This window comes from Neolamprologus brichardi, chromosome 15, assembly GCF_056152115.1.
Source record: "Neolamprologus brichardi isolate AB-2024 chromosome 15, ASM5615211v1, whole genome shotgun sequence".
NCBI lineage: Eukaryota > Metazoa > Chordata > Actinopteri > Cichliformes > Cichlidae > Neolamprologus > Neolamprologus brichardi.
The window spans coordinates 22,970,399-22,983,552 of record NC_142118.1 but is presented as its reverse complement, the minus strand read 5'-3'; positions in this window follow the sequence as shown (position 1 = coordinate 22,983,552).

Below are 13,154 nucleotides of genomic sequence, written 5' to 3'. Positions count from 1 at the left end.
CAGACAGGCGCCTTCTCCATCACTTTTGCACGGCAACACAGCGATAAAGAGGCAGTAAGGCGGAATCAGGTTGGCAGTTATACATGCAGTCGCTTTGTGATGTTTGTGACACAGCAATTAACTGTGATGAACTGATGAAAATCACAAATCTGTTGATGTCTCCATACAGCCCACCCAGAACCTGAATCTGAAAGAGAATTTCAGACATTTCTCCACTGACAATACGGTGTTTGCTTGCTTTATCCATGACATCTGTTAATTGCCATTGCCATGTTGGTGTTTTGAAAGTGAATACAATGAAAGACGGCTGGATCTGACAGAGGAACCAAAGGACACTGCAAGCTCAGACTTGTAATTCTCATGTTGTTAGCTAAGTTGCTATACCCTGTTTTATCCTCCGGACTTGTACGATACTCATATTTCAAAAAATGAACTTCATGTTTTATTCATTAAAACTTGAAACAAAGACTGAGCTCATCAGGAAGTGATGATGAGGTCAAAATAACTAAACAAAACGGTGGAGACCGTTTGTTTAGTTACCTCTCTGTAGGTTGAGGAGGCAACCTACAGAGAGGAGTGCCCAAGGGTGCCACCAATTACTCACCCGTGTAGTTCCACTGCAAACCTCACTGTCACTCACACTGAAATCTAAATGGTGCAAGCTACCTATGCCCGGTGTGTACACTCTCATGCATCGGGGACGGGATTCCACCTCACGTGCCTAGCCCCTCAACAAGCGGCCGCACCTCCCCTAAAGCAATAAAACAACAACCATAAAACGTTAAACAAATTAGTAAAAGAGATATACATAAAACAAATACACCCTAAGTTACAGTTCTTTATAAAAGCATGATTAAAATATATAAAACAATTCTGAGTAAAATACCATAAAACCATGAGTCAGTCAAGGCCAGTCCATAAACGTTTGTAAGATGACAACAGGCCACAACAAAACAAAACAGCCCAAGACAGCAGCAGTATGGCACAATCCACTATCTAAAGGGCAATACTAAAATGAGCAGCTTTCCTGAGGAGATCTGCAGTGCTTAGCTGCCTAACGCTCTCAGCCACCTTGGATGGGAAAAGACTGCCAAATGCCTCTGTGTGGTAGTGAAGCACAGCTGTTTCTTATAAGGTTGCTAATTATCAGCTGGGAAGGTGTGGATGTTAGTGCTGCATTCACAGACATTATGTAAAATCCTACCCCAAAATCTACTTCACTACACTAGCTTTAAATATCATACCCAGAGTCTACATCAGCGCATTGAGGAGACAAGGGATGTCTTCGAAGCAGCCCAGCTGTTCCTCCCTGGCACACCTGCATCTCATCGTGTCATTACCTCTGCTTACCACCTTTACATGTATTTAGCGTGTGACTGAAGTCTGATTATTTCCTCAAGTTTCTTGTCTTCTTGTGTCAGATCCCACTCAGTGCTCCTACTAACAACGAGCCACCGACCAACAAAAACCCCTCTTTGCTCAAACCCTAAGCCACTTGCCTTCAAAATCAGCTAAGTCTTCCTCCTGGTCAGTTTCCTCCCATCTCTCCCCAGGAGAGGTCCACTGACTTCATAACAAAATCTGTCAGTTTCCAGACTCATAAGCCATGTTTGTCTTTGATAGATATGGCACGATTATTGATAATTGTGGTTTCTGAAAAGGTCTCTCAATGTCCACATTGAAATCTCAGTCATCTGAGAGCGATTATTTCTGAAGCATTCAAATATTTGGTGTCTGGGACACGGGCTACGGCATTTTTAAAAACTTAGCTTAAAGATGTTCTACAAATGAACAACAAGTGCAAACATTTCAAAGATCCTGCTGTTGCTTGAAATCAGTATTTCAATTAGTCAGTGATACCGGGGAGAAAAACAGAGAAGTAAAGTTGATGAGTTCCTATTTGTTTAGTGGCTTTGTTTTGTAACCATGAATGTTAATTAGAAGGTTTTTTGTCAGGCTACGTGAGTCATCTAATGTCCAAAAAATTATAAATGAAACGCTACAACACAACATTACTGTAAATTACAGCTATGTCATAATAAACACAGACTTTCTCCTGGAAGGAATTCACACACACATGTATACGGTTCGGAGATCTAATGATTAACACATGTTTGCAGTTTGCAGATTTACAATTTTACAGTCCAGTGCAAAAGAAAAGAAGACTTTCTTTAACCAAAATGTTGTAATACGTGAGCAAAGCCATTTAGCAGGCAGCTGTACCTATAGTCCCAAAGTCATCCCAGGACATTCAATGCTGGGTAACATGATGGGTTTTAAATTTCCAGCTGTTATTTATATGCAAACTAAACTTGCAGAGCTTTTTCTGGGGAATATTATTCATACAATCAGCTGACAGCAAAACAATTATGCAGATACTGTTGAGATGGAAGGGCTACAACATCAGAAGACCATCAACATAAACACCAAATCTAGACAGATGGCATTATGAATTTGGTATTAACAGAATGAAATCATGGACAAATATGTCCACGCTGCTTGACTGCGTAATTGGGTGTTTCTTGGCACACTTTAAGACTTTTAACATGGACTTTTCCAGGATTTTGTTTTGAACTCAGGTGGCATGATGGGGATGAAGAACAAAGCAGTATCTCTCAGGGAATCACAGTTCAGTCAGCTGGCAGCACTGCGGCCTCATAATGAATACTGAACAGCAAGCGTTTAACTCTTTACTTAAGCCGGAGTGTCAGTATCTCACAGACTATATAATTGGTCAGATAACCAAATAAAAGTGAGGTTCTTTAGATGTTGTTCTGGGTTCTTCTGTGAGCTCCTGGTTGAGTCGTCGACGCTATCTTGGAGTAATTTTTGTAGGCTGGCTGCTCCTGGAAAAGGTTTGGCACTGTTCCGAGTTGTCTCCATGTTTCTTCATAATGGCTCTCAACGTGGTTCACTGGAGTCCCAAAGCCTGAGAAATGGCTCTGTAACCCAGACTGATAGATGTCAATGACTTTGTTTCTCAGTTGTTTTTTTACATCTTGGTGTGATGTACTACTCTCTGAGATATTTCAGCCTGCTTCACTTTGCAAGACAGCTTCTATTTAAGCGATTTTCTGGATTCAGCAGGTCTGGCAGTAATTAGGCCCAGGTGCGGCATTGAAATAGTTTCAGCTTTCCAAAAAATGTGGGCAATCACTGTTAATTCATGATTTAACAAGAGGGGCAATTACTTTTTCAAACTTGGCCTGGTCAGATTGGCCAGCTTTTCTACCTCAATAAGTAAAATCATCATTTAAAAACTGCATTTTGTAATTACTCAGGATATCTTTAAATATTATTAAACTTCGTTCAATAATCTGAAACATGTACATGCGACAAATATGCACAAAACTAAGAAATCAGGAAGTGAGCACATCATTTTTCATAGCACTGTATGTCCTATTCCAATGTCACATGTGGGCAAAGCATCAAAGATCTGCAGACGTGCAAGTAATCCATGTGAGCCAAAATCTTCCTGCTTTAAACACTGTACTTTTTTTCCATCCTTGGTTTTGTCTGATGTCATAGACACTGTGAAACCTTCTGTTTGACATGAGGGCAGCCATATGGCACTATAACCACTTGTTTCAGCAGTGAGGGCCAGTAGAAGATAAGGATTATTTTGAACTGTGAGTCTGCTCTAGTAGATTTCAATAATTAAAAAATGGAGTTTGAAATGAGCAGAGTAGGTCCTCTTAAACACAAATGATTCTTATTTTTAATACAGGAGTTTAAAAATGGTGATGATGTGTTACTGCTAATTTCCCTGTAGTCTTCTATTTGAGTGAAAATAACTAACCCTCTAACGTCCACCTCACTCTCCTGCTGCCTTTTAAACAGGACAAAGGGCAGATGCATCTGTACACGCTGAACTGTGTGTTTATGACATTACTTCAGGACAGATTATCTCTCCTATTCGTCAGAGCCTGAGTCACTGCCAGACGACGGAAACTGCCGGAGAGCCCCTGCTAAAGCCAAATACCGATTAGCAGAAGAGCTGGCGTTTATATTCAGCTCGAGCCCAGCATGGGTTTATATGTAGTCAGCTGCCATAGACTTACTAAATCACCAGTTAGAGTAATGAGAAGCAGGCTGCAATGCTTAGTTTCAGAGTCACGTGTCTCCAGTTTCCATGCGAGTGTGAAAACGGATGGAAAAAGTGAACGCTGCTGAATGAAGCTCCTCGCAGACAGCTCGCTGTCATTCAGAGTGAGAATGTGTAGAAAGTACAAGGGGAAAAAAAGCTGTACAGCTTCACAGAGAGGCCTCGATCAGTAATAGCAGGGGACATAATTAAGTAGGATTTTGACAACATTAGCTCCATGTTTCCCAAAACTGCTGTTAAAGAATTAACGATTCCATTTATTCAGCTGTTTGCCCGGAAAAGTGTTTAAAAGCGAAATGAAACTGAGAGAGCTCGGTGTGGTTCTCTCGGTAGCTATAACTTATAGTGTGAAAGCAATAATTCAAATCTTATTGTTGTTTAATCTTGCTGGAAAAAAAAGAAAAATAAGAGAAATGCAGTGAAATACAGGTGGACGTTTCAGTCACCCAGACCCACGTCACTCCGGTGAAACAAGCCTGCTGCGACCGAGCAGAGACGAGGAGAAAGAGGCTGAACGCACGGTTTATGAACTTAGGTGTGGCCAAGAAGGCTCAGTAGAAACAGGCTGACATGGTTCCAATCAGTGTTGCCAGATAATTATCATATTTGTATCATAATTAAGCACTTTAACAGAGATGTAATCACATTTTTTAGGTTAATTATCTTTATGATGAAACTGTTTTGATAATAAGCTATTTCTGAGTCCTAAAGCTTCTATACTTCTCAAAAGCAAAAAACCCCAAAAAACAAAACAACAGTGGAGTCTCATCATTTCAGCACGATGGTGTTTTTTCAGACACCTCCTGCATCCACCCATGAGGTACAAAGTTTTCTTTGCTGTTGGTGTCTTGGTGAGCTCTACATAATCCAGATTAGGATAATGGAGAGGAGGTGATGGTCCCCCAAATCACAGGAGCTCATATTTGCACCATAATATGACCATGTTTTCCCTTTAGATTGGTTTGTTTTTCACTTCTTGGTAAGTTTTAGGAACATGAAACTACCAGGTTGGGCTCAGGTATGAAGAACTACTTGGTTAAGATTACGGCCCTTCTAAAAATAAAGAACCTCATCGTCCCCCAAGGTCCCCTTTGTTTTACAGAACCGAAATAATTGATGCCCTGGGGATGAGAAAAGGCTGAACAAATACCACAGGAGAACTGGTAATGTTACAGACAGAGCTTGTAAGAAGGTAGCATTATGGGTAATTTTTTGATACAGGTTTACTTTGTGGAGATAGAAGGATCGCCCCGTCTGCCTGTGTGTGTGTGTGCGTGTGGGTAACATTGGCAGTATGAAGTTTAATGGAGTGTGTGAGGTTTTGATAGTAGTAGATACAGCAGTCCCACAGTGTTATCGGTGACCGTATGTTGTCAGCAGATCCATGACAACAGGATTCAGGATGTTACAACTTGAGTGCTGCCACTTCATGGTTAGCTCATGTAAACACAGGCAGCACAGGGCATGTTTTCAGAAGTTGCAGGAAGAAATTGTAAGTAATAAGTAAAATTTTACATTAATCATCATCACAGCAGGAAGAAGACACCAAAAAAGGAAACTTGAGTATTCAGAGAAGATTTAGGGGAATTATTCCTCTGTTTGTTACCCTCCTGATCTCTTGCAGGGTTTTGCACATATTACTGTCTAAATAAAAGGCCTCTAGTTTGTAAGCTCGGTCCTGCAATTCTTCTCCACATTAAAACCTGATATTGATTAAGTCCTTTAGGTTTGTTTGTCTTTTTTTTTTAACAGTGAAGCCAATTTCTTTCTGCTAATGCATGCTGATTGGTCTGTTAGTGATTCATGACAGTATGTATTTCCTTGATTACTGGTCTGGATGCTCATTGGTCTGGATGATACATTGTGATGATGGAAGGGAATGTGTTCTATGGTGGGCTTGCTTGGATAATGCGGTGTTGTTTGTCCATGTGAGGTTCTTAGTTCTTAATTATGTGCAAACCGAGGAACAATCACCACAGCAGTGTCATTAGTGATGAGTACGGCATATTTTTCTGAATTCTCTTTATTGTTGTTGAAGTTAAGACACAGATTGTTGTCTCAGCACTAAACTCAGAGCGGTTCCACCTACTCTGTGTGCTGACTCGTCATTGCTGCATACCAGTCCCAGGGGAATCATATAATCCGAGAACCTGATGATGTGGTTGGTGTTGTGCATCGCTGTGCAGTCAAGGGTCAGCACACTGGCCTGCAGAGCTCCTGTGCACAGAGAGATGATGTAGGAGGACCAGCCGTTCTGAGAGACTGAGGCTCTTCAATGAGAAAATTCAAACTCCAGTTACAGAGTGTTTTTAAAGTTTTTTTGAAGCTCTTTTGAGAGTGTGAGACGATTCCTCACACAAGTTTAGTCATGAATACACTGATATGTGGTCTTAATTATTTTCCTACCAATAAATCATGATCTTGGGTTTTTAAAAGTTTTACCTAATTTCTCGCTACATGTGAATAGTGCTGATTAAAAGAAAAAAAAACATTCAGCATTGTGGCTTTTAAAGTGTTAACTGCTGTCAGAAAAGACACATCCAACCTTATCTTTTATTGAATGAACTTTCTCTGAAGTTCTCTGGTTGAAGTTGATAGATTCAGTGATGAACCTCAGGCAATGATTGTTCTCTGAAATGAATGCATAATTCTGGAAACGAGCTCCTCGTCTGAACAAACATGCCGTAAGACCAATTAGCTTTCACTGGCTGTGTGTGACCTTTTAAAAAGCCATAATTGAAAGCAGTGCTTTGTGCAAATGGTATCAATAAGCAGACATATGCTTGTTGTTTTATATTCTTTTAGAGAGTCAGAGCAGAGGAGTAGGAGGATGAAGAAGAGCATCAAAACAATACCTCATCAATTTAAAACCACAATGAAGTAATGCTTAAAAAGAAACTGCAAGTGGAAGATTGGGTGATTTTTTTTTTTCACATTGAAAGCGTATCAGTGATCAGAAGGTACAACATTTATGGCGTTTACTTGTACAAATTTCAGTGTATTATGATCTTAACATCTGCTCACTGACACAAAGTGCAGCTACTGTGAGCCTGATGGGAATATCATTTGCTTTGTTGGTCAGGCTAGATGGAAAAAATGTTCAAGTCTCAGAAGGAAAAAAAGGCGATCCTTATGATGTTATGTTACACTTTATCCACACAAAATGATCCCTATGAGCGCCACCCAGTACAGAGATATATTATGATGATATATAAACCTTAAACAGCAGTGTTATTACGATTTTTAATGTAATATATTATCATTTCTCATATGACTTCACATTAGAGCTCTAGAAATTACCTAAAGGTATCCTTAGTGTTTCTTGCAGTAGCTACAATTCCAGCAGTGTAAAAGAGACATAGCAGCAGATTAGAATTAAGAATAAAAACATTTCCTATTTTCTGCACTTTCTGGGTGCTTCATGCCAACTGTGTAGGTGTGGGACCTGACTGACCTGAGGCGCTGACCAGGGTCAGGTAAACAGACCCTGGTTTACCTGAGACGAGAGGATCTCTGGGGGGGGGCAGAGGGCAGCCGATGATAGCTGGGTTTCATTGGTTTTAGGAAGCTATGGCTTGGCATGTTGTAACATTTGAAACACCCCCAGCAGAAAATCTATACAACATGTAAAACATGCTAAAAAAACAGAATCAGGAAGACGCTGCACTTTCAGCTGCTGTTAAACTGAAAATGTCTCTGATTTCTCCCAACGTTAATCTTAGATTATTACAGTTGTTACCACAGGAGGTAATTTAAAGAAGGTAAAGAATCATGTTTTAACACATCAAAATCTAAGTTTAAGCTCCACTTATTAATGATCGTACCCCTCTCTGTTCTAGTCCCATTGTTCCTTCAGTGGGCTGGTTTCAGTCATTATGCAAATGTGCTTTTTCTAAGATTGGGGAAACCTGCAGTCGGCTGAGACTGAAGAAGTCACTTGGATGAGTGACGAAATGTTCCTCCCACTGAAAACGCTACGTCCAGATGAACAGAATCAACTTTTGGTGATTTACTTACCTGGATGATTGAGCATGCATCAAGACATCTCTGTTCTAGTGATCTTTTTTTTAAATTCTCTCATTTCTGGTGTTTTTTCTATGTTGTTCATTATTTCTTTCACTGTTCCTCCAGGTTTCATTTCCCTTTTTGTGTGTCCTAATGTCTTTTTGTCCTCACAGGCTCCTTGTTAGCGTGGCCTCCAAATCTCAGTATTATTTGCCTTTCGGTCCTGTTTTCACTTAAGTCAGCGTTCTTTCATGTCTCAATTTAACTTTCCTTTTCCTTGCTTTGTGATTACCTTCCTATGTGTTTAATGACTTTTATCTAACTTATCTTACCCGCCCACTTTTCCAGATGTGTCTTATTTCATATCACTTTCCTGTGTATTTATAGCAATGCCCTTTCTTTTGTCATTACCTGTTTCCTAAGCTTTCGGGCTTCGTTTTTCTCATTATGTTCCTCGTGCCGTGAGTTTTTTTCCTCTCGGTTACTAGTTTACCAGTGTTATCAGTGTCTTTGTGCACATTTGTTTTCAACCACATTTAATCACAACTGGAACATGAACTTGATGTCCAAATGTGGGTACAAAGGCGACATGGATTGAAGCAGTTGCTATTGAAACTATGATAGTGATGCTCAAAGATGATTATAGAAAAAAAAATGCAGATGGACACATGGTAAACATGAGGATGTTTCTCACTCAGGTTATTCCTGATGTCGCACTCAGTCAAGCTCTGCATACCTGCATCAGGAGGGTCAAGGGTTTGATAAACTTGACTGTCCTATTGTATTGAAGAGTTTTGCATTGGGACCGACTGTGCCACAGAAAGCATGAAACTTACATCCACTTTGTCAGTGATGACATATCGACCCCATTTCTCTTGGCGTGCATGAGCTTCTCATGTTTTTAATGTGCTGCGGCGCTTTGTCCCTTGTGTCTGTGTGTGGGTGGGCAGGGAAATTCTATTGTCTGACAATTACTTACAAATTTATGTGTTGAATCACACCAGATAATATCCAAGGGAGACAAAGTTACGGGAAAACAGAGAACTATTACAAAGCATGAAGTCCTGTGCTTCTTTCTTCATGAAAACTGTATTTTTTAAAATCCAAGTTTGAATTTGATTTGATGTTCTCTCGTTCTTCAGGGGTAAACTGCTCTAGGTGTAAGTCCTGTTTGCACCTGACAAACAGGTGATGCATCTACAGAAGGCAGGGCAGTCTAATACTAACAGAGAGAGAAATCCAAAAGCTCAGACTCATCCTTCAAGATTCCAGTGGGGATTTTATCTTGTGGCTGAGGATCACAGATCATCACCTGCCTCACACATCTATGCCAGTCCCTCGCCACACTTACACTCTGCCCTTTCCAAACCATTTAGCATTTTCCAGAATCATCCAGTTGGGCTCAGAGCTAAAGGTTAAGTTGCACTTAAGTGAATTTGAGAAAGTAAACTCCCCAAAGGAAATAAAAGCTTCAGGTGGGTGGCTTACACCCAAAGGGTAAAGTCATGCTTTGGAATAGGGTGGAGTGGCATTATGCAGGCATATGAGCTAAACAAAAAAAAAGAAATTGGTTGCTAGTCTTGAAACTAGAATTTGAATCTTTCACAGTTTCAAATACATGCGTCAAATGTGGTTTTATTTTAGTTTCTGCATGGCTGCAGTTTTTAAAAGTCAACTTGAAACATTTCACCACTTCCAGCAAAGCAACAAAGGTGACCTCATCAATCTGCCTGCTAGAAGGATTAAATGTGCTCATGTAGCCCGGCAGCCATTTGAACACTATATACCTGCAGCACATGGAAAACCAATCATCATTTCAGTGTCACACTTTTCCCTTTAGATCGAAACTGTTACTGGTTTTGGTGAAATGTGACGGTTCGTAAACATTCGGTTACCAGAATGACATGAGGTAATTTATTTCTTAAATGGATGTGACTGATGTAGTCACTCTTCATATAAATTATTCACTTTATGGAAAAAATGTGTGAGAGTAGCTCCAGTCCTCCCCCTTCAGACCCTCTAATTATGATCAATGCGTTTTACTCAGATGGAGGAAAGGCTCTCTTATTAATACACCAGCGTGGAGTTGGTGTCACAAACGCTGTTTGGTCTGTCTTTCTGTTTTTATGCCGGTGCATTCCTGAAATTATTACAAAATAAATAGCATTCACTTTTCTAGAAAACCCTTTAAAAACACAATAGAAGCATTTATGGTTCCAAAACTCGTCTGAGGTCTTCCCCTTTTCCTTCTGCCCGCCAGCTCCATCCTCAACATCCTTTGTTCAGTATGTCCACTCCACCTCCTTTTGTACATGCACACATGTCTATCTCAGCCTTTGTCTCCTAAACGCTCTACCCGAGCTTCTACCCTCTTATGTGTTCATTTCTGATCTCATCCACCCTCAAGTGAAATCTTGACAGCTTCAGTTTTGCCTCCTGTCTTTTTTGTAACAGACCTACAGACACAGTCATGGTCAGTGTTGGGGAGTAACGGAATACATGTACCGCCGTTACGTATTTAAAATACAAAATATGAGTAACTGTATTCCGTTACAGGTACCGTTTAAAAAGGTGGTATTTAGAATACAGTTACTTTGTTGAAATAAATGGATTACACGGCGGTACTTCCCTGTTTCATATTGTGGCGGGTCAGGACTGTTTGGGTTTTGTTTGACAGCAACGTTCTGTTGTTCCAGGCGGCAGCGTTGCGGTTGCCATGGTTACAGCGCCTGTTGTTGTTGTGCTAAGCTAATAGGCAGAATGCTACAGGTATAGCTCTAAAGAATGTAGCATCATAGGCAGTGTAGTCCGTGCTGCAGGGAGAATGGACTGCCATACACGTTATGTGTCTGTGAGCGCAAGGTGGGAGAAAAAGGAGAGTCGAAAAGTACGAGCAGTCATCGAGCAAAAACGGGAGCTGGAAGCATGTAAATATAATAATAACCACTGCAGCCAAGAAGAGTGCCTGACGAGCCCAGTTGCAAGTAAGCTATTAAAACTCGACTGTACACTTTGTTCGTGTTTTCCTCCGAAACAATAAGTTCCGTTGGAGCAGCCTTTCAACGCCTCTCTCTGTCTCTCGCTAGCAAAGTTGACCCAGACAACAAAGTAAAGCTAGTTTTCGGCTATGAGCCCAACACAGAACCGTAGTAGTCAGAGGTCCCTTTACTACGGTTCGGACCTTCAGTAATAGTAATAAATCACACAGAAATAGTACATTCACGTAGTTGTAAAATGCATGATAATATGTTAAGTAATCCAAAGTATTCAGAATACGTTACTCTCATTGAGTAACGTAACGGAATACGTTACAGAATACATTTTGGGGCATGTATTCTGTAATCTGTAATGGAATACATTTTAAAAGTAACCTTCCCAACACTGGTCATGGTTAAGAGAGCTGAGTGGGAAGGCAGACACGGTGGCCATGAGCTGTTGGTAATGATTGAAGGAGACTGTGGATACTGTTTCAGCCTGTGTAGATGGGATGAGGACTCAGACCAGATTCACTGCTGCTAACATGCAGCATCTGCAAAAAACAGCATTTCTACATGTATGTGTTACTATAAGATCACTGTGGTCTAACTTTGATATGAAGCTCTTTGTGTTGGCTTTCACCAGCTTTACTGAAACACTTAAATACCAGGTAACACGCCTTAGACTACAGTCTCACTCACGCTCAAAACTGTTGTGGTCAAAACAACACAACTGACTCCCGTTTCTGAACTCGTGTGGCTGATTGGCTGTTTGAGGACAGCTGCCATTTTCTTTGATGTTGCAGAGTTTTTCCATATAAGAAATGTTTTGATTATTTCTTAAAATATTTTTCACTATTTTGTTGATCTTACTAATTTTACTCTGCGGACGGGCCAGTGAAGTTCGAACCTTTGTAAAAAGCCTAAAAATGATTGCTGCCTAAGTGCACTTGGAACAAGCTGTCTCAGTCTTTCCATATTATATACATAGAAATGCCACTGTGGTAAACTAAAGAAACCCATCGGCACAGCTGTGTGTGTAAAATAATTATTAGTGGCCACTCATTACCAGACTGTCATTTTAATAAAAAACAGAAAACGTGTGTGAATTCACAGAAAATTAAAAATGTGATATTCAGTGAGTGATGTTTTTGTCAGTAAAATGACTGTAAAATGCACAGAAATGCTGTTAAAAGCTCAACATCTGTTCCCTACTTCTGTGCAATTTCCACATTTTCTATCCAGGATGCAAGACCGGACCCTTTTCTGTACATTTGACCCGCCTGACCGAGGATCTCCAACACTGGCACAGAGAGTTTAGCAATATCCACAGAGGCACAGTCTGTAAACTGAGCGTGTAGTCCTTCTACAGCAGCAGGGAAAAAATGAAGGAGGTGGTCAAAATTGTAGTTTATTGTTCAAAATCTGTGAAATTATGTCCAGATAATGACATGGAGTAAATCATGACAGGGAAACCTCGAGGCATTAAACTGACATTTGTACAGCCATGTCAGGGTGTGAACCAGAAATGTTTTACATCTCCATTACTGACAGAAAAGTGTCCAACATTTACTGCTCTGTGATCAGGAGATCAGTGTTTATGTTCGCACACAGGCACGAGAGAACAAACATTTTCCTTTCCCCACTGAGTTTAATGCCAGCATTTTTATGGACACTGGGGGCTTTTCCAGTCGCCTGAGGTGTTGGAATATTTTCCACTTTAGCTACATAAACTGTGGTTTGAGCAACTCCTTTTAAAAAAATATTTACTGTCATGTTAAGTCTTGCTTGATAACCCTATTCTGGTGTTTAAAGTGCAGGAAACATTTTTGCTTCTCCAAGATAATCACTGCACTGTGTTATTGTTAATCTGAAGTCTTGAAGTTATTGCACGGGTACGTTCTTCATAAATTACCACAATTACCAGCAATCGGGAGATTTCAGAGCCAGATTTCCGGAATCAATTTTAGTTGGGATCATAGTTTTCTCATGTCATTGTTTCCGTCTTCGTTACGCTGTATTATGATATTTTTAAACAAAAAAATGGAAACGTGCTCGATCCAGTTTTC